The 21,670-nt window shown below is 39.8% G+C and overlaps 1 long non-coding RNA gene across 2 annotated transcripts in view; it reads right to left on the bottom strand.

Annotated features, from left to right (window-relative positions):
- The window catches only part of LOC137652131 (uncharacterized), a 38,210-nt gene extending 19,174 nt beyond the window's left edge, over window positions 1-19,036 (bottom strand). For both annotated transcript variants that reach the window (XR_011046200.1, XR_011046199.1), the window contains exons 1-3: window positions 18,950-19,036; window positions 10,804-10,985; window positions 1,240-1,404 (exon numbers count right to left, since the gene is read on the bottom strand). This is a non-coding gene — a long non-coding RNA (uncharacterized lncRNA). The remainder of the gene's footprint in view (window positions 1-1,239; window positions 1,405-10,803; window positions 10,986-18,949) is intronic.
- Window positions 19,037-21,670: the final 2,634 nt, after the last annotated feature.

The raw sequence follows: 21,670 nt of genomic DNA, 5'->3' as shown, positions 1-21,670 counted from the left end.
TAAACAGTACACCGGTCTACGCTACCACTCAATGGTCTCTCGAAAGAGACTGACCGAGTGGGAGCTTCAGAGGAGGTTTGGGCAACGGAAGAGGCCTTGGGTTTTTCTCCTTTCAAAGAAACCTTCGAAGGAGAAATATCCCGTTTGGACTTCTTGTCGTCGCGAAAACCTCTCCCACTGGGGATTAGCCCACTCCCTACACCTGTTATTGCTATCACACCGTTGGCCCCAACAGGAAGGGCAAAGGGCGTGAGGATCGGTCTCGACCGCCGACATGAATGTTCCACAGGGGCAGTCGGGAAACCCAGGGCAGGTGCGCATAATCGCAGAGGCCATCTTCACACACACACAAAAAAAAAAAAAAAAAAAAAAAAAAAAAAAAAAAAAAGCAAGCACTAAATGGCTACCATCCGAGCCGAGAGCAAAGTGGGCTCAAGCACACGTGTGAGAGGGGGGGAGCAAGCTACCCCTAACTAACTAGTGGTGTGGGTAGTAAACCTACGTTAAAAATTAATGGCTCGTCATTTCAGCTACGCCGAAAGTAATACCCCTATTAAATAGCATGGTTTGTATTCCAGTTACAGAACAAATTTGTGTTTAAATTACTTCAAAAAGTCCATTGCTGAATCCCACACTAAAAGCAGGCAGTGATGGCCATGTTGAGGTTCAATAAAGTCTACCCAAATATGAAAGCAAAAAGGTCTCATGTGCAATTGTTTTAAACCCCTCACAGTTTTGGGAAGTATTAGCAATTTTACCTTGTAGAAATTATACTGATCTGTATATTTCCAAACATACAGAACAAGAGTTACCCTGTTCCAAAACCCATACATAGACTCAACATTTCCAACATCAAACACAGGATTATTATTACTAGCTAAACAACAGGCATCGTTGGAAAAGCTTTCCTAGTTTATCACTGGAATCTGGCACGAGAGAAAAGGATATCTAGGATAAGACTACAGGAAATTTCTTTGTTACTTAATCGGGCAATTCTTCTCCAACTGTATTTTGGCGTGACATGTACTTCTTACTAATGCAGGTATGAACCCCTGTAATTATGGTAACTATGGATTTAACTACTTCCAACACCTAATGCAATTATTATTGCTAGCTAAACAACAGGCCCTGTTGAAAAAGCTTTCCTAATTTATCACTGGAATATGATACGAGAGAAAGGATACCTAGGATAAGACTGCAGGGTTTATGAAGTCAAATGGAAATTTCTTTTTTACTTACTTGGGCAATTCTTCTCCACCTGTATTTAGGCGTGACATCTACTTCTTGCTAATGCTGGTATGAGCCCCAGTATATGGGCTTTTAATTATGGAGTTATTGGACCCAAAAAGGTCAGTCGAGAATCCACCCTCATGAGGGAAAACAAGTTGTGTTGAAAGACTCCATCTGCAAATTTCACATAAAATCATTAGTTTTAAATTGCAGTATTAATATAGTTGAACACATTTGTATAAAAAATAACCTTATCCTATATTATCTTTCAATCTTGGGCCTTTCAAATAGTAGAGAATGTCCTCAATTAACAAACTTAACAGGTTCCAGAAAGCTGATGATAATTCAAATTATGTTAAATTTTGCCCTAATGTAGGATTCACTCAACTCGCATGGCTACAATTTTCAGCTGCAAAAGTAAACAAATATTGTTTTATTACTTTATTTCCTGATGAACTTTTGTCACTATCTAAATTTTGTGATTTCAGTTTGAATTGTCTATCTGAATGTGTGTTCATTAAGTTGAGCACCTTCTGTATATTAATAACAAATACAGAAGTTCTATCTTGTTATGATACTTGGCCAAAATATCAGGCATTAGGGTTGAGAAACCAGTTTGTCCCTTTTATAACCCAACATAGTAGTCGATCATGACCTTTCTGTTATCCTTCACTGAGGTCGGAGCTGAAACTGCTGTTGAAATTGTGGTTCTGTTACCAAAGGTGACCTCTGTGAATGCCTTAGGACAATTCTCAGTCTAGTCCTCATAATACCTTTCAAATCTATTGGACTCTATACACTTCACGGTCGATTTGCATTAAAAAATACAATTTTTTTTTGTCTTATTCAGAAATCATAGAAATATCCAATACAACACTCAATCTATTAATTTCCTTTTTTAAATGGATTAAACAATTATATTGCTCTATACACTGCTTTTATATTAAATTCGATACTTAATTTAACCAACTCTGTGTTCATTACAAATAAAAAATCTGATATCTTGGTTACCCACTTCCTCATTTCCTTTCTAATGCTGTCTTCCCTCTTTAAATCAACTATCCGAGATGACCTGGGTATGCCGGGGAGAGGCAATAATTAGATGCTGGGAGCAATGCACCATATTATTACTAAGCTACAACCTTAATTGGAAAAACAGGATGCTATAAGCCCAAGGGCTCCAACTGGAAAATAGCCCAGTGAGGAAAGAAAATAATTAAAAATGAATAGTGTGCCTGAGTGTACCTCCAAGCATGAGCACTCTAACCCAAGACAGTGGAAGACAATGGGTAAAGAGGCTATGGCACAACCAAAGACTGGAAAATAGCCCAGTGAGGAAAGAAAATAATTAAAAAGGAATAGTATGCCTGAGTGTACCTTCACGCAAGAGAAATCTAAATAAAGACAGTGGAAGACCATGGTAAAGAGGTTATGGCACTACCAAAGACTGGAAAACAATGATTTGATATTGGAGTGTTTTCTATAACACCTGCTTTGGGTAAAGTGTCTTCTATCCTTACGGCAATGGTTTGTTTATCGGCGTGTCTTTCTCCCATAAGAGCTGTTTACCATGGCTAATGTCTTCCACTCTTTCTACCTAGTAGAAAGTAGCCATAAATAAATGTCTGGTAGTTTAAAACCATAGTGCAACTAAACTATTTATTCCAATCTATAGCTTGTACAGGACTAATTTTGGAGTTTGTTCTTGTGTAGAGAAAATAATTAAATCTAACGTAATACCGATTCCAATATGTTATTTTTATTAGTAAAATAAATTTTTGAATATACTTACCCGATAATCATGTAGCTGTCAACTCCGTTGCCCGACAGAATTCTATGGAGGGATACGCCAGCTATCACAATACTAGAAGGGGGTGTACTTACCAGCGCCACCTGTGGCCAAGTACTATAGTACTTCTTGTTGACACCTCCTCAATTTTTCCTCGGTCCACTGGTTCTCTATGGGGAGGAAGGGAGGGTCAATTAAATCATGATTATCGGGTAAGTATATTCAAAAATTTATTTTACTAATAAAAATAACATTTTTCAATATTAAACTTACCCGATAATCATGTAGCTGATTCACACCCAGGGGGGTGGGTGAAAACCAGTGTACAAGATTAAAGGATAGCTAAGTATCCCATATTTCATATAACAGTTATCTCAAATAACAATGAAATAATAAGTACCTGGTAAGGAAGTCGAATTGAACCGTTACTCTGCCTCTTTTTTAAGTTCGTCTTCCTTACTGAGCGCAGCGTTCCTCTTGGAGGCTGAATCAACCCAAAGGTGCTAAAGTATATAGGGCTGCAACCCCTACTAAAGGACCTCTACACAACCTCTAACCCAGGCGCTTCTCAAGAATGAATTGACCACCCGCCAAATCAAAAGGATGCGGAAGGCTTCTTAGCCTACCGTAACAACCATAAAAAAACAACAATACAAGCATTCAAGAGAAAGGTTAAAAAAAAAGGTTATGGGATTAAGGGAATGTAGTGGCTGAGCCCTCACCTACTACTGCACTCGCTGCTACGAATGGTCCCAGGGTGTAGCAGTTCTCGTAAAGAGACTGGACATCTTTAAGATAAAATGATGCAAACACTGACTTGCTCCTCCAATAGGTTGCATCCATTATGCTCTGCAGAGAACGGTTTTTATTAAAGGCCATCGAAGTAGCTACGGCTCTTACTTCATGGGTCCTTACCTTCAGCAATGCAAGGTCTTCCTCCTTTAAGTGAGAATGGGCTTCTCTAATCAGAAGCCTTATATAATACGAAACCCCATTCTTGGACATGGGCCTCGAAGGTTTCTTGATGGCACACCATAAGGCTTCTGACTGTCCTCGAATAGGTTTAGACCTATTAAGATAATACTTGAGAGCTCTGACAGGGCAAAGAACTCTCTCTAGTTCGTTACCTACCATGTTGGAGAGGCTAGGTATTTCAAACGATCTAGGCCAAGGACGTGAAGGAAGTTCGTTCTTTGCTAGGAATCCGAGCTGAAAAGAACATGTTGCAGATTCGGTCGTGAAACCAATGTTCTTGCTGAAGGCATGAACCTCACTGACTCTCTTAGCTGTTGCAAGGCAGACGAGGAAAAGAGTCTTGAGGGTAAGGTCCTTGAAGGAAGCTGACTGGAGAGGTTCGAACCTAGGTGACATAAGGAACCTTAAGACTACGTCTAGGTTCCAGCCTGGAGTGGATAGACGACGCTCTTTAGAAGTCTCAAAAGACTTAAGGATGTCTTGAAGGTCCTTGTTGGAAGAAAGGTCCAAACCTCTGTGGCGGAGAACTGAAGCCAACATACTCCTGTACCCTTTAATCGTAGGGGCTGAAAGGGATCTCTCATTCCTAAGATGTAATAGGAAGTCAGCTATTTGGGTCACAGAGGTATTGGTAGAGGATACTGAATTGGCTCTACACCAGCTCCGGAAGACTTCCCACTTAGATTGGTAGACTCTACGAGTGGAAACCCTTCTAGCTCTGGCAATCGCACTGGCTGCCTCCTTCGAAAAGCCTCTAGCTCTAGCGAATCTTTCGACAGTCTGAAGGCAGTCAGCCGAAGAGCGTGGAGGTTTGGATGTAACCTGTCTACGTGAGGTTGACGTAGAAGGTCCACTCTTAGAGGTAGAGTCCTGGGGATGTCGACTAGCCATTGAAGTACCTCTGTGAACCATTCTCTTGCAGGCCAAAGGGGAGCAACCAGCGTCAGCCGTGTCCCTTCGTGCGAGATGAATTTCTGCAGGACTTTGTTGATTATCTTGAACGGTGGGAATGCGTAAAGGTCGAGATGGGACCAGTTCAGCAGAAAAGCATCCACATGAACTGCTGCAGGGTCTGGAACTGGGGAACAGTACAGCGGAAGTCTCTTGGTCATGGAGGTGGCAAACAGATCTATGGTAGGTTGACCCCACAAGGTCCAAAGTCTGTTGCACACACTCTTGTGGAGGGTCCATTCCGTGGGAATGACCTGATTCCTTCTGCTTAGGCGATCTGCTGAGACGTTCATATTGCCCTGAATGAACCTCGTGACCAAAGTGAGGTTTTGACTTCTTGACCAAATGAGGAGGTCCCTTGCGATCTCGTATAGGCTCCTCGAATGGGTCCCTCCTTGCTTGGAGATGTAAGCCAAGGCTGTGGTGTTGTCTGAGTTCACCTCCACCACTTTGCCTAGCAGGAGGGACTTGAAGTTCAGCAGGGCTAAATGAACTGCTAGTAGCTCCTTGCAGTTGATGTGGAGCGTTCCCTGTTCTTCGTTCCACGTTCCCGAGCATTCCCGTCCGTTCAAGGTCGCACCCCAGCCCGAGTCCGATGCATCTGAGAAGAGATGAAGATTGGGGGTCTGAATAGCCAACGATAGGCCCTCCCTGAGAAGGAGATTGGTCTTCCACCACAAGAGAGTGGTCTTCATCTCTTTGGTGACTGGGATAGAGACTGCTTCGAGAGTCAAACCCTTGTCCCAATGAGCTGCAAGATGGAATTGAAGAGGGCGGAGGTGGAGTCTCCCTAGTTCGACGAACAGGGCCAGTGATGAAAGGGTCCCTGTGAGACTCATCCACTGTCTCACCGTGCAACTGCTCCTCTTCAGCATGCTCATGATGCAACCTAGGGCTTGGCTTATCCTTGGGGCCGATGGAAAAGCCCGAAAATCCTGACTCCGAATCTCCATTCCCAGGTACACAATGGATTGGGAGGGAATGAGCTGAGACTTTTCTATGTTGACTAATAGACCCAGTTCTCTGATTAAGTCCAAAGTCCAGTTGAGACTCTCCAGACAGCGACGACTCGTGGAGGCTCTCAACAGCCAGTCGTCTAAGTAGAGGGAGGCTCTGATGTCCGATAAGTGGAGGAATTTTGCTATATTCCTCATCAGATGCGTGAACACCATAGGAGCTGTGCTTAGGCCAAAACACAGGGCTTGGAATTGGTAGACAACCTTTCCAAAAACGAATCTCAGGAAAGGTTGGGAGTCTGGATGAATAGGAACGTGAAAGTAGGCATCTTTCAAGTCCAACGAGACCATCCAGTCCTCCTGCCTGACCGCTGCTAGGACCGACTTCGTCGTCTCCATCGTGAACGTCTGCTTGGTGACATACGCATTGAGCGCGCTGACGTCCAGCACCGGTCTCCAACCTCCTGTCTTCTTGGCCACCAGAAAGAGACGGTTGTAGAAGCCCGGGGATTGATGGTCCCGGACTATAACCACTGCCTTCTTCTGCACAAGTAGCGATACCTCCTGGTGCAACGCTAGCCTCTTGTCCTCTTCTTTGTAGTTGGGAGAGAGGTTGATGGGAGATGTGGTCAGAGGGGGTTTGAGGCAGAATGGAATCCTGTAACCCTCCCTCAGCCAACTGACAGACTGTGCGTCTGCACCTCTCTTTTCCCAGGCTTGCCAGAAGCTCTTGAGTCTGGCTCCTACTGCTGTCTGGAGATGCGGAGAGTCAGTTTTTTCCTTTAGAGGCCTTGGAACCTTTCCTAGACTTGCTCCTGGAAGAGTCTGGACGGGAGCTTCCTCGGCTGGGGGCTCTACCACGAAAGGGCGGTATGAACCTCGTAGCAGGAGTATCAGCTACTGGGGTGCAATAAGTCCTAGGGACTGAGGTAGCAACCTTAGTCTTACGAGCCGATGAGGCTACAAGATCATGTGTGTCCTTTTGTATCAGGGCAGCAGACAATTCCTTAACCAGCTCTTCGGGGAAGAGGAACTTCGAGAGCGGAGCGAAAAGGAGTTGAGACCTTTGACAAGGTGTAATGCTGGAGGAAAGGAAGGAACAAAGCTGTTCCCTTTTCTTAAGAACCCGATACAAACAACGACGCAAGCTCGCCAGATCCATCTCTAATGGCCTTATCCATGCAGGACATCAGTAGCATGGCAGAATCCTTGTCCGCAGGGGAGGTCTTCTTGCTGAGGGCCCCCAGGCACCAGTCTAGGAAGTTGAACATCTCAAATGCTCTAAAAACACCCTTCAGAAGGTGATCAAGGTCTGAGAAGGTCCAGCAAACCTTAGAGCGCCTCATTGCAGTTCTACGAGGCGAGTCTACCAGACTTGAGAAGTCAGCCTGGGCAGAGGCAGGTACTCCCAAGCCTGGTTCCTCTCCTGTGGCATACCAAACGCCCGCTTTAGAAGTGAGCTTAGTCGGAGGAAACATGAACGAAGTCTTGCCAAGGTGCTGCTTAGTCTGCAACCACTCCCCTAAGATCCTAAACGCTCTCTTAGAGGACCTTGCTAGGACTAGCTTAGTAAAGGTAGACTTAGCTGGCTGCATGCCCAGCGAAAACTCAAGATGGTGGAGAGCGGGGAATAGCAGAGACAAAGTGGTCTGGGTATACCTCCCTAAACAAAGCCAAGACCTTACGAAAGTCAATAGAAGGCGGGGAAGACTTGGATTCATCCACGTCTGATGAGGGATCCAGGTGTGCCGCCTCATCATCAGACGCCTCATCACCAGAGTGTAGCGAAGAGATCGGAAAGGTATGCTGAACAGCAGAGTCAGTACGAGCTGGAACATCAATATTAGCGGTTTCCTCTTCAAGACTCTGTTGAGGGAACACCTGAGGCTCAGACTGCAAAGGCTGAACAAAAGCAGAAGCAGAAGGTAGGCGCATGGGTGGAGGAGGCTGACTCCTGGCATGAGTGGCTGAACTCAAGGGTTGAGCTTGCTGAGCTGAACACCACTGGGAACAGTAAACTCAGAACGTGGCTCAACATCGTACGCCTGGCAGGTGGTACTGCGGTCAGGCGGAGCGAGCGCAGGCGGAGCGAGCGCAGGCGGAGCAAGTGCAGGCGGAGGCGGAGGCGCAACCTTCTCAGCTCGACACTCACGCATCAAGACCGAAAGTTGTGACTGCATGGACTGCAGAAGAGACAACTTGGGGTCGGCAGACACTACGGTCTGCTGAGGCAAAGCCTGAACAGCAGAGATCTGTTGCGGCAGAACCTTACTCCTCTTGGGCGGAGTGCAGTCGACTGATGACTGTGGCGAGTCAGAGCTGAGCCAATGACTGCAGCCCGGTTGAGCGCTCGCATACTGGACTCTGCGTTTGAGTGGTCTAGAGACCTGAGTCCAGCGTTTCTTCCCTGACAATTGATCAGCGGACGAGTAAAAGACGGGCTCAATCGTCTGCAGGTGGGAGTGACGGTCTCTGGAAGACACGCCCGCAACCACCGAGGATACTTCTGTGCGCCGATCAAGGCCTGCCGAACCCTTTTGCCCTTCGACATTGCTTCTCCCCTGGGCATGGGAGATTGCAAGAGGTCCCGGACTGGGAGGACGACTGGCGCGCACAGAAGTATCCTCACGCACCACACTGACACTGACACTAGCACTTGGCACTGCACTGACACTAGCACTCGTCACAGCACTGGCACTAATACCACCCACTGCACTCTTGACCTTAAGCTCCTTGACTTCGGCCATAAGAGACTTATGATCGCTAACCACTGACTCTACTTTATCGCCTAAGGCCTGAATAGCACGCAACACAACAGACATATCAGGCTGAGGGCAAATAGTAGGTTCGGGGGTAGCCACTACAGGGGTAGGAAAAGGTAGGGGATCATGAGGTGAGGAAAAAAGTGAAGAGTGAGAAGAACTCCTCCTAACTCTGCCTCTCTCTAACTTAGTTGAATATTTCAAAAGACGGACAAAATCAAGTTCCGAAAGTCCGGCGCATTCCTCACATCGATTTTCTAACTGACAGGGCCTGTCCCTACAGTCAGAACAAGCGGTGTGAGGATCTACCGAGGCCTTCGGAATACGCCTATTACAAGACCTACATCGTCTATGAGAGGGGGCTTGTGAAATGTCAGACATCTTGAATCCAAAGAGTTAGCCAAGTGGGGTTTCAAAATCAAGCAAAAGATCGTTAACCGTTAATCAGGACTATATAAAAGCTATCTAAGCTAATATAAGAAGGTTTCCAGTAAAGCGACAGCCGAAATCAAAGAGAAATACTTCACCAAAGTCGTGAAAATACTCCAAGAACATAAGCGTATCCCAGAACGTCTTGCCGGAAGCACGACAGAGGAAAAATTGAGGAGGTGTCAACAAGAAGTACTATAGTACCTGGCCACAGGTGGCGCTGGTAAGTACACCCCCTTCTAGTATTGTGATAGCTGGCGTATCCCTCCATAGAATTCTGTCGGGCAACGGAGTTGACAGCTACATGATTATCGGGTAAGTTTAATATTGAAAAACATTAGCTCGTATGAGACTGGTTTGGATGTTTGTTCTTACATGAAGAGAAAATAATGCAATCATAAAAAGGTTACAATTGACAAGACATATGTTGATTGAAAAAAAAAAAAGATTAAGAGATTTGATATCAATAAATGACATCACTTTTTCACACATTCACATGAAATATGTTCAATTGTTAATGTTTTACACAAAGCATTAGTTAAATGGCCATATTCAAGCTAAGAGTATAGGAAAACTTAATTCCTTCCGAGGTATCAGGTTATAAATATCTTGATTTAAATTAAGTCTATAATTCAATGGAAATATTTTCGATAACAAATAAGCCTTTCCTACTGTTGATCATTTGCACTTTACCCTAGGGTATGAAACTCATGCAAAAGCACAGCATTAGCTTTTAGAGAATTTGGGCCATACGGCTGGCCATTCTGGCCTAAGGTCACTCAACAGCCAGGCAAATATGAGGGGGAACACTGCAGTTGCTTTAGGAAGCGTCAAGAAAGTAGCAAACTGACAATATTGAACTACTTATCTCAATGACTAACTAGAGGGACACTCAATAAGAACGCCGACCTCCCCCTTGGCAGCTTATTTCGCAACCTTGACCTTAACATGTATTAATTGGCGTGTTGTTTCATACACTTATAAACCAAGTTTGAAGTCTCTGTGATAACGATGTCCAAAGTTATGGTTGATTACATGAATTGGACATTTTACTCGACAGTGACCCTAACCATCCAAAACTGAATCATTTCCAGTTTTTTTACATAACAATCCCTGCAGGTTTCATTATTCTTCGATTAATATTGTGGCCAGGAAGCTGTTCACGAACAAACAAACAAATAAACATACAGGAGCAGAAGCATAACCGCCTTTCAACTTCACTAGTAGAGATAAATATCACAAGAATCATATAATTTGGGTAAACATTTGTGTGTCTTTCCCTAATCATTTAACTATGCTGTGTAGTACAGAATTGCACTTCTCACAAGAACTCAGCCTTGATATAGTAGGACTCAATCCAGGCTTGATAGCCATAACATTTTCTGGAACATTTCCCATATTCACCAGTAACAACATTTGACAACAAAAATCTACAAACACCCCCCCCCCCAAAAGGGTACATGATGGCTTTCAAAACATGTAGTACTTAGCATACATAACTTTATAGCCAACAGAATTTCACAATGGCTCCACTACTGTAGCCTACAGTGTGTGACTGTAACAGCACCATGACAAGTTATAAGGTACAAATCATTCAACCAGACTAATTTTGGCTAATCCACAGTTGCATATTAGTAATTACCAATGGAAACTACAAGAAAATTATTCAATGAAAGTGATAAGTTTCTCAAGAGCTACATCAATAACTTACCTCCAGGCTAGTACTTCGGTAACTCGGTGGCCTAGCATTCACATGGCGGCAGATTGATACCAGGCAGGGACCAAGAGTTTAATCCATTTACTTGGGCTGGGCACCACAGTGCGTTGGGCTTGCCCTAACATTCAGGTGTGCATCTCTCCGGATGATACAGGAACTGACACCAGATACCTTACCTTATAAAGAAGCAACTGATGGTTAAAATGATGAAAAACAGACTAAGACTATGACTAAATAAATTTGATACACAAGGTTAACTTTTTACCATGTAAGACACTTTGAAAATGTAGGCATTAAATGGTTCAATAAAACATGTAGTGAACCTAATGGTTTCATCTTGATTCTTGCTATGTCAAACAAGCAGTTATGTCACTTTGAAATAAATATAAAATTAGCATGACACCCTTATCAAACCTACTTCTGAAATAACTCACAAAGACGATGAAGGGTACAGATTAAGGAACTGTTATTATATACCATGGAAAGTTATCCTTACATATTAAAATTTGTCAAGTTGATTTTTTAAAATTTTATATAGTTACAATACTTAAAAGTACACTAAAACCCGTAATTCTAATTGGAAATTCTACGAAAAATTTACAATTCTCAGCCATATTTCAGTAAAATACAGTTGACCCGAATTGCTACCTTACTTTTTTATTATCTTTTAGGGATTGGTGACTGTAATATTGTCCTTCAGGTCAATATATCTGTTTTTAAAACAGTAAATGCCTGGCAAAATTTATTCCAGGATTTTTTTACCATTTTTTCTTTTTATGGCATATTTTTAACATAAAGACAATACTTTCAAAATTTCAAGGGCCATCAGTTTAGCCTGTGGACTGTTCACAGACAATTAAACTTAGTATGTAGCCCACAGTACTCAAGTACTTTTATTGACCCCTTAAATCATTGTTCATGCTTAACAATATCCTCCTATCATATTTTTCCTGGAAACCCGATTTCACTTGAAAAAATTAATTCACCTACTTAAACTTACCCTTTTCCTTTGGACGAAACCTGACGTCTAATCTGTATAACAGGAAAACCTTTGTTTCTATTCTATTCAACCTTTACACTTACTCAAATTTGTTAATCGTAGCCAGCGACGATGTTATCTAATTACTTATATTGAAATATATATCAGCATCTGTGAAACTATTCAACCTAAGGTTTTGTCAAGATAACAGGCGCCTCCAAGGATGTGAAACTTCTTACCCGTTTTAACCCCAGGCTATTTGGAAATTTCCAACCCTTAACTCCCAGGGGGTTATTTTTTTCCCAGTACATTTTGCAGTATATATATATTTTTTAAATTGCTCTAATAGCCTTAATTTTTTGTCATAGAGAGGTCAGGTTGGTCTCATTCTATTGGAAAATGCCTGAATTTTCTCAAAATTATCAAAAATATGAAAAAAAAAAATTTATAGTATTTTTTTTGCAAGGACGTACCGGTACGTCCATGGGGGTAAAGGGATGAGTTTTGTGAAACGTACCAGTACATCCTTTGGTGGTAAAAGGGTTAACCTACTGTATTTACACGTTTTAAAGAGGAATACAGTACTTGACTGGAGTTAAATCACGGTAAGACCACAGCGTAACGCCTATTTTGCGAGGTACCCAAATTGAGGTTCCGAACACACTTTCATTTAGATAAATTTATTTTAAAGCTTCGTAAAAACTTTGCTATCTTAAATATAAAAAAATTACAGCTGTATTTGTTCGCTTTTTACACAAACGTCAACAGGAGTCTGTACAGCCCAATATAATTATTTATGAAAAGGATCCAATAAGATTTTTTTTTCAAGGGGTATGTGAGCCCATAAGTCTATCAATAAGAAAACTCTGCCACAAGGCCAAGGGCTCCAACAGGGAAAAATAGTCCAATGAGGAAAGGATTACAGAAAATAAACTATACAAATAGCTATGATCAATTAAAATATATTGAGAAAAGTAACTTTAAAACAGATCTTTTTGTAATAAAAAAAAAAAAAAAAACTTCTTAGCATTAGGGGGTTGGGTAAATTTGTATTGTAATACAGGGTGTGATTTCGAACAGAAAACATAAGTTTTCCTCTAGTAAATAATGTGATTTAACCGAATTTGACCTTCATTTCAACCGCAAACAAACAGATCAACTAATTCAACTGGTTGCTGTTATTACGGATGAAATTAAGGTGAAAACCGGTTAAATCACGTTATTTTCTACAGGAAAACAAATTTTCTGTTGAAATGGTTAAATATAATCACTGTTGTCATATATGTTGTGTTAAAATTTTTAAATATAAGCACTTGTCAAATTCGGTGTCACCACGTATGTACTGCGAACGATAACATTAGCAATGTTACCAATGATACCCAACGTTACGGTGATAGACAGCGTTACCAACGTTGCGGTGCCATTACTAACGTTAGCAATGATACGGTATCATCATGTATATTTTAAAGAATTTCTCCATATACCCTTTACACAATATATAAAAAAGTACAAAAAGGGCACAGAACCTAACAAACCCACCTAACCTACCCTAGGGGTTCCCAGGTCACAAACCCAATGTAATGACCTATATATCACTTCACTCACGTTACGGTAACGTTAGTACTGTTACGATAACAATATATATAATGGTTCTTGTTTCGCCATTAGCTCGCTTGGCTCGCATGAAAATAAAACACCAAGTTCGTATGTACTGGCACGCGGTAATATTGAGCTGTGCACGCTAACATTATAATGGTTCTTGTTCCTCACTTACGATCACAGGAAAATAAAACATCACCCTCGTATGCATTGGCAATTGGTAATGCCGCGCTTTGCACTAACAAAATATAATAAAACTAACACATTAAAGTTAAAGAAATTAACGACTTACTATTATGACCGTGACGACGTAACTTAGGGGTCACAGGGGTATTGTGACTGAGACTGTGGTGTCTTAACTGTTTTGCCTTAGATTAGAACTGCACTTGGAACACTGTAAAAGTTGGTATATTACATTACGTGAATTAAGAAAATTATCAACATTGGAATACACCAAAACAGTTTCAAGTATGTATTACTGAAGACGTTACAATTTTCTAATACTTAGATCGTAAAATACGCAAAAGACGACACTTGAACTAACAACAACGTGACTTGGGCAAAGGTTTCCACGGAAAAGGGCTTGTTGGAAGGTGGGGGTTGGGAAATTTTAACCCCCCCGTGCAAACTTCACATACATATGGGTTCGTGATTGGTTAACGGAAAAGCAACGGAGTCTACAGAGTAAACATGAATGAACAGAATGGGAAACTTGTCCACCAAGTATTTATGTGAAATATGGGAGTGACAAGGTAATAAAATGTATAAAAGTAATGTATGAAGATAAAATGGAATGTATGATAAATAATATTTGATGGGTATATAAAAAAAAAAAAGAGGTGATTTTATAAGGTATTGGATAATAAAACAAATAATACTGGGGTCAAACGTAATATGTATACGAGGGTATTACATAACTAATCGAGTAATAGACTTGAACAGAGCTGGTAGAGAGACGAACAGTTACATTTCACGATTAGAGAAGAAGAAATCATATTGGTGGGGGAAAAGTCTCTGCGCAGGGAGGTGGGGTTTTTGCGCAGAAAGTCGAAACCTGCTATGTCCAAATGTACATACAAGAGCGTCTACAACGGGCAAGTAGAATGAGAAAAATTAAATGAAAAACACTGCTAATGTTAGCATGATACGTTAACATTTGATCTATATTACACGTTGGCAGCACTGGTTACTGTATTTTTTTGTGAGACATAGTCTTTGCAACGGCGCCTCCAAAGTTTATCCAGTTATAATGTTTTGTATTTTCCTCTGTATATTATACATTCAAGAAGGTAATGTATAGAGAAGAAAAGGCCTGTTTTACGATTATATATAGTTTCCCCACCCAAAACCCCGAGTTCCCACTGGGGGTCACCCATTATTGTAGGATATAGATATATAGATACTACCTCTAGAGAGTTAGGGGGTCCTTTGACTGGCCAGACAGTACCATATTGGATCTTTCTCTCTGGTTACGGTTCTTTCCCTTTGCCTACACAGACACCAAATAGTCTGGCCTATTCTTTACAGATTCTCCTCTGTCCACATACACCTGACAACACTGAGATTACTAAACAATTCTGCTTCACCCTAGGGGTTAACTACGGCAATGTAATTGTTCAGTGGCTACTTTCCTCTTGGTAAGGGTAGAAGAGACTCTTTAGCTATGGTAAGCAGCTCTTCTAGGAGAAGGACACTCCAAAATCAAACCATTGTTCTCTAGTCTTGGGTAGTGCTATAGGCTCTGTACCATGGCCTTCCACTGTCTTGGGTTAGAGTTCTCTTGCTTGAGGGTACACTCAGGCACACTGTTCTATCTAGTTTCTCTTTCTCTTGTTTTGTTGAAGTTTTTATTGTTTATATAGGAAATATTAATTTTAGTGTTGTTACTATTCTTAAAATATTTTATTTTTCCTTGTTTCCTTTCCTCACTGAGCTATTTTCCCTGTTGAGGCCCCTGGGCTTATAGCATCCTGCTTTTCCAACTAGGGTTGTAGCTTAGCATTTAATAATAATAATAATAATATATATGTTTCTGAAACTATTCAATTGCGACGGGAAAGTGTGTTTTTCGAAAAGCGTAATTTTTTCTATGAGAAAAAGTAATTTTTTGGTAAATTTTTAGTTTCAGCCAAATTTGGAAAAATGCAATAAAAATATATTTGTTGCATCAGAAATAGTGTGGTTTCAATGAATTTAACGTTTATTTTGACTGCAAACCAACCGATTTAGAGATTTACTATGTATACCCTAGTTCATCCCACCAATTATGGGGGACACCCTTTGGGAACCGGGGTTTTGGATGGGGGAAGGGGGGGGAGGGTGTTGGGGCATTGAATGATATTTGCAATAAATGAATAATTAATGTTCCAGCACCCCTCCCCCATACCCCTAACTAGGCCTACCGGGGGGAGGGGGGTAGGGCCCCCCAGCGACCCCCCCTTAAAGCCACAGTAATTTTCAGGGCACCACAGAACCTAACAAACCCACCTAACCTAACCTAGGGGCCCTGTACCCCTACCGGGACCCCCCCTTATGGCCAAAGTAATTTTCAAGGCACCACAGAACCTAACAAACCCACCTAACCTAACCTAGGGGCCCTGTACCCCTACCGGGGGGGGGCTTCGCCCCCCCTGCGATCCCCCCTTAAGGCCACAGTAATTTTCAGGGCACCACAGAACCTAACAAACCCACCTAACCTAACCTAGGGGCCCTGTACCCCTACCGGGCGAAGCCCCCCTGCGACCCCCCCTTATGGCCACAGTAATTTTCAAGGCACCACAGAACCTAACAAACCCACCTAACCTAACCTAGGGGCCCTGTACCCCTACCGGGGGGGGCTTTGCCCCCCCTGGGACCCCCCTTAAGGCCACAGTAATTTTCAGGGCACCACAGAACCTAACAAACCCACCTAACCTAACCTAGGGGCCCTGTACCCCTACCGGGGGGGGGGGGGGGGGGGCTTCGCCCCCCCTGCGACCCCCCCTTTAACCAGGGGTAAATTTGAATATATATATTTTGTTAAATCACTTCTTACCTTAAACGGAAGATGACGATGAAGATGTGGAAGGTTGTGGTTGACCCTCTTCTGAATCATCAAGTACTGGAATACGTTCAGATTTGGTACAATACCACACATGTCTATCCTCATGAAAATGTAAAGGCGAATCACATTTACCACACTGGACACTTAAAGGTAATACGGAATGCTCCCTTAGAAAACGATTCACTACTTCAGGAGTTCCATTATAATTCCCATGAAATCGGCCGATCACATCAAAATAGGAATAACGACATATTTCACACAACCGTACCGGAGGATCCATGACAGTTAAGTGACGTGTGATGAAAATATAGAAACCGGAACTTTTGAAAACCGAAAACAAACGACAATCACGGGTTTCTCCCATAATGAAATAGGGAAAAAAACAAAATAGTATCGTTTACAATGTTATATTGCACGAAAAACAGATCCTTGAAACAAGACTGAGAGACCAATGAATCGTCCAATAATAACCCTTGAAAAGAACCCAGTAGTATTTAGATTGGAGGAGCGACATTAGTGGGAGGAGCAAATGCGCATTCAAGTAAATATTGTCACATTACGCAATGGGGCGGAGCCAAGTAAGATGAAAACAGACATACAAACGAACAAGAGCTAGGTTCCGTGGCAGCGTAAAGGTATACAAAACACTTAGAAATAAAATGCAGACCTACAATTACTGAAATAATTATCTCTGTAAGTAGACATCAGCGTCAATAATGTATTGAGAGAAAGTTTTTTGTTATCACGTGCTTTACTAGGAAAATATATTAATATAATACATTTCCCAATTTGGTTGAATCTAAAACTTTACCAATTTTTTTCCTAGGTTACATTGCCCTGTAATACACAACAATACCAAAATTAATTCACCTACTTAACCTTACCCTTTTCCTTTGGACGAAACCTGACAACGTCTAATCTCTATAACAGAACAACCTTTGTTTCTATTCTATCCAACCTTTACACTTACTCAGATTTGTTAATCGTAGCCAGCGACGATGTTATCTAATGACTTATATTGAAATACATATCGGCATCTGTGAAAGTATTCAACCTAAGGTTTTGTCAAGATAACAGGTGTCTCCAAGGATGTGAAATTTCTTAACCTAGTGTACCTATACATTTTAAAGAGGAATACTTAGCCTCAGTTAAATCACCGTAAGACCACAACGTAACGCCTATTTAGCGAGGTACCCAAATTGAGGTTCCGAACATACTTTCATTTAGATAAATTTATTTTAAAGCTTCGTAAAAATTTTGCTATCTTAAATATAAAAAAATCACAGCTGTATTTGTTCGCTTTTTACACAAAAGTCCACAAGAGTCTGTACAGCCCAAAAAGAATAATTTATGAAAAAAGATTCAATAAGACTTTCTTTTAAAGGGGGATGTGGGTAAAAAGCCCATGGTAAGTGAACACAATATTAATAAGAAAACCCAGCCATAAACCCAAGGACACCAACAGGGAAAAATAGCCCAGTGAGGAAAAGATCTGTGGAAATAAACTATATAAAAAATATGAACAATTAAAATATAGAGAAAACTAACATTAAAACAGATCATTTTATAATAAAAAAAACTATTCATCATACATACACCCTGAATGCTTTAAATAGTGGGCCTCATTACCTGCCCAATGGTACATCGAAGTAACACTGCCCGGAACAAATGAGCATTAAAATGTTATCAAGCAAGCGAAGCAAACCATTCTGAATTGGTACATAGAAAACGGTCCTCAATAGAGCTATCTCGGATGCAGTGACTGAGTAGGGGTTGGTCCACCTTATTATTATTATTACTAGCCACGATACAACCCTAGTTGGAAAAGCAAGATGCTATGAACCCAAGGGCTCAATTAGGGAAAAATAGCCCAGTGAGGAAAGGAAATAAATATGAGAACAAATTAACAAAAAATCATTCTAAAAGCAGTAACAACGTTAAAACAAATATTACTTGCCAAGCCACAACCCCAGTTGGAAAAGCAGGACGCTACAAGCCCAGGGGGAGCCCAACAGGGAAAACAGCCCAGCGAGGAAAGGAAACTAGGAAAAATAAAATATTTTAAGAGTAACACGAAATATAATTTAGTGTTAAGTTTTCTTGTTGTTTCGTTAAATTCTGCCCCTATCTTCACCTATTCTATTTTTCATTTTTGCTGTCAACACATTTCCACCAAGGGACAGAATTTGGACCCCATTACTACTGGGAGACGTAAAGTTGGTAGATATCAGAACAAGTTAAAACTACAAAATAATTTTCATTAAAAAAATATGGTTAATATGTCCACATAGGTTGCATAATATAAATATCAGGTTAATTTCGGAGTGGCACTTTGTTTAAACCTCACCTTGGCACAAAATCTAAAGCAATTTTCGTAAAGTAAGAGAATTTTACATGACATACAATTTTGGGTAGTGGCTTCATAGCCACACTTTCGTAATAATCACTGCATAAAGAAAAGGCATTTAGCATAAGGGATGTTGTGTATATGATATGATAATAAATATGAAATAACTTACATTTGATTAATCTTTGAAGGTTAGCACGGAAGACCAGAAGAGTGAACTTTCCGGAACCAAGACACAATCGCCATGTTTTGGAATTGGAACTCATTTGGTGTTGCAGTCACTGCAGTGTTGCCAGATAGGTTAGTCTAAAAATCCCCGAAAACTCATGATAAAAAAATCTCCAATTTCCACAAATATATTTTCTTCCGACCCTGTAGGCTTTACTGATATAGAAATTACTCTCTGTACTTCATATAATTGCAAGAAAACTAATTGCAACAATATAAAGGTTTACTCATCTTTCTTTCTTCGTAGAAATTGGTACAGAATATCTCCATCAGACATACAAAATCCCCAAATCTAGGGATAAATTCCCATATCTGGCAACACTGACTTGGTGTCTTCGAGAATCTCGAGAAAAAATATGATATATTTTCGTATCTACGATTTGCTCTTGTGAATTATAAAATAAAACTCTCTAAAATAAAACTAATTTTTTTACACACCATGGGCAGTACAGTAAACGTGGAATTATATTTTATAACTTAATTATGAATAGTAACAAGAAAGTTGACTGACAAGCGTTTCCTTATTCTGTTTAAGGACTGATTTTCTGGTCATATAAATGGAATACATTATCTTATAAATAATTATAATTAATGAATAATGAGTTTTCAGCCCAGGAAAAGGATATATTTAATCTAAAACATTAAATAAATCTAGATTTGTGCTGGCAAACGATTTTCTAATTCGGAAACAAAATTAAAGAAATTAGATAATACAGAAGAGTTCATCTAATTGTTTTATATAACGTTAATTTTTGAATATTTTGAAATACGAGCTGTTTACTTTATTTAATGATTCATAGATGTTTATTTTCAGTTTAAGGCTTTTAATTTAAGAAATCTATGTAGCCTACACTGCGATGGCATGGATACCTACTGACAGAAAACATAACTAATTATGCTAATAATAAATATCAAATTAGTGAATTATGCAAAGGTATTTTGTGCAAGACTTGTTCAATGTGATGAATGAAATTTGCAATGTATATCCTAGAAATTGTGTCTACTTTCATTGGCATTCGTAATATACTGGATTTCTGGGATAGAAACTGGAAAAATATATATATTTTTAAAAAACTGCTAGCAACTTCTGCCTTTTCTAGATTAGTCATGAATATATCTATTGTTTAATGTTTAAAATAATTTTGTATTAAATATATATTTCATAAAAAATCACTAGATGAATAAAGTTTAGTTACAGTTTTTATAGTTTTAATGCCGGACCTTCCTTCAAAATCAGAGACTTCAAAGGTATTTTGTTTTCTTGTTTGGTAAAACCAGTGGCAGACCAGTTTCCATAACTGCCACGTGGCCTAGAATGAAAATATAATATACACAGTAAATTAACCTTAAAGATGCAATGGAATGAAAATTTGGTTGAACAAATACTATCTAAAGATCGTGTGTTTTTATGTGTTCATTTTTACATATGAACACAAAGCAAGAGACATAACTGAAAGACCTTCTTTATAAGCTTATATAACAGCATAATGTCATTATAAAGACAATATATTCCTTCCAAATTGAATTTGATTAATCAATAATGCATATTCAACAATGAAAATATCTATATTTAACCCAAAACGTAATAAAATATAGATTTTCTGTTGGCAGACGATTTTCTAACAGGGAAACCAAACTAAAATATTAAAATACTGCAAAAGACATCATCCGACTGTTTACTGTAACATTAATACTGATTTCTTAAGATATTGGCTGTCTATTCTAGTCAATGATTCTTTAGTAATTATTTAATCAATTAGGGTTATAATCCCAAGAAATTCATGGGCACTGCATGGTATGGACACCTACTGGCAGTAAAAGTAAACTATTCGAGATACCTTTACGAATTATGCAAAGGTATTTTTGTGCAAGATGTCTTCAACATAATCAATGAATTTGAAACGTATATGATATATTATATCTACTTTAATTCCCAGGCCTAATATATTGAATTTTTAAAATGGAAACTGGTAAAAATATAAAATTTTAAACACTGCTAGCAACATTTTGCCTTTTCTAGATAGTCATAAATATCTCTATTGTTTAATGTTAAGAATAATTTTGTATTAAATTAATATTTCATAAAAAATCACTAGATAAATAAAGTTTAAATCCAATTTTTATACTCTTAATCCTACATTTTTCTTCAAACTCAGATAATTTAAAGGTATTTTGTTTTCTTGTTTGGTTAAACAAGTGGCAGACCAGTTTCCATAACTGCCACGTGGCATAAAATGAAAATATAATATACCAAATAAATAAACCTCAAAGATGCAATGGAATGAAAATTTGGATGAACAAATTACTATCTAAAGATCATATGCTTTTATGTGTTCATTATTACATATGAACACAAAGTAAGAGACATTACTGAAAAAAAAACTTCTTTGAATCTTATATAACATTAAAACGTTGTTTTAAAGACAATGTTTTCTTTTCAAATTGAAAATAATTAATCAACAATGAACATTCAATACTGGAAATATCTATATTTGACCTAAAACGTAATATAATCTATAGTTCCCTAGAGAACCATGACTTATGAACGTCACCTGTGTGTGACACTGTGAACGTTGTAGAGCACACCCCTCGCTTGTAGCTCGTTTGTACATTGTTTACATGCCAAATACAAATGGAAATCGTTCCTATTTATGTACAAACGATC

This window comes from Palaemon carinicauda, chromosome 13 (assembly GCF_036898095.1).
Source record: "Palaemon carinicauda isolate YSFRI2023 chromosome 13, ASM3689809v2, whole genome shotgun sequence".
Classification (NCBI taxonomy): domain Eukaryota; kingdom Metazoa; phylum Arthropoda; class Malacostraca; order Decapoda; family Palaemonidae; genus Palaemon; species Palaemon carinicauda.
The sequence above is the reverse complement of the archived record's forward strand: the minus strand, read 5'-3'. Positions and strand labels throughout refer to the sequence as shown.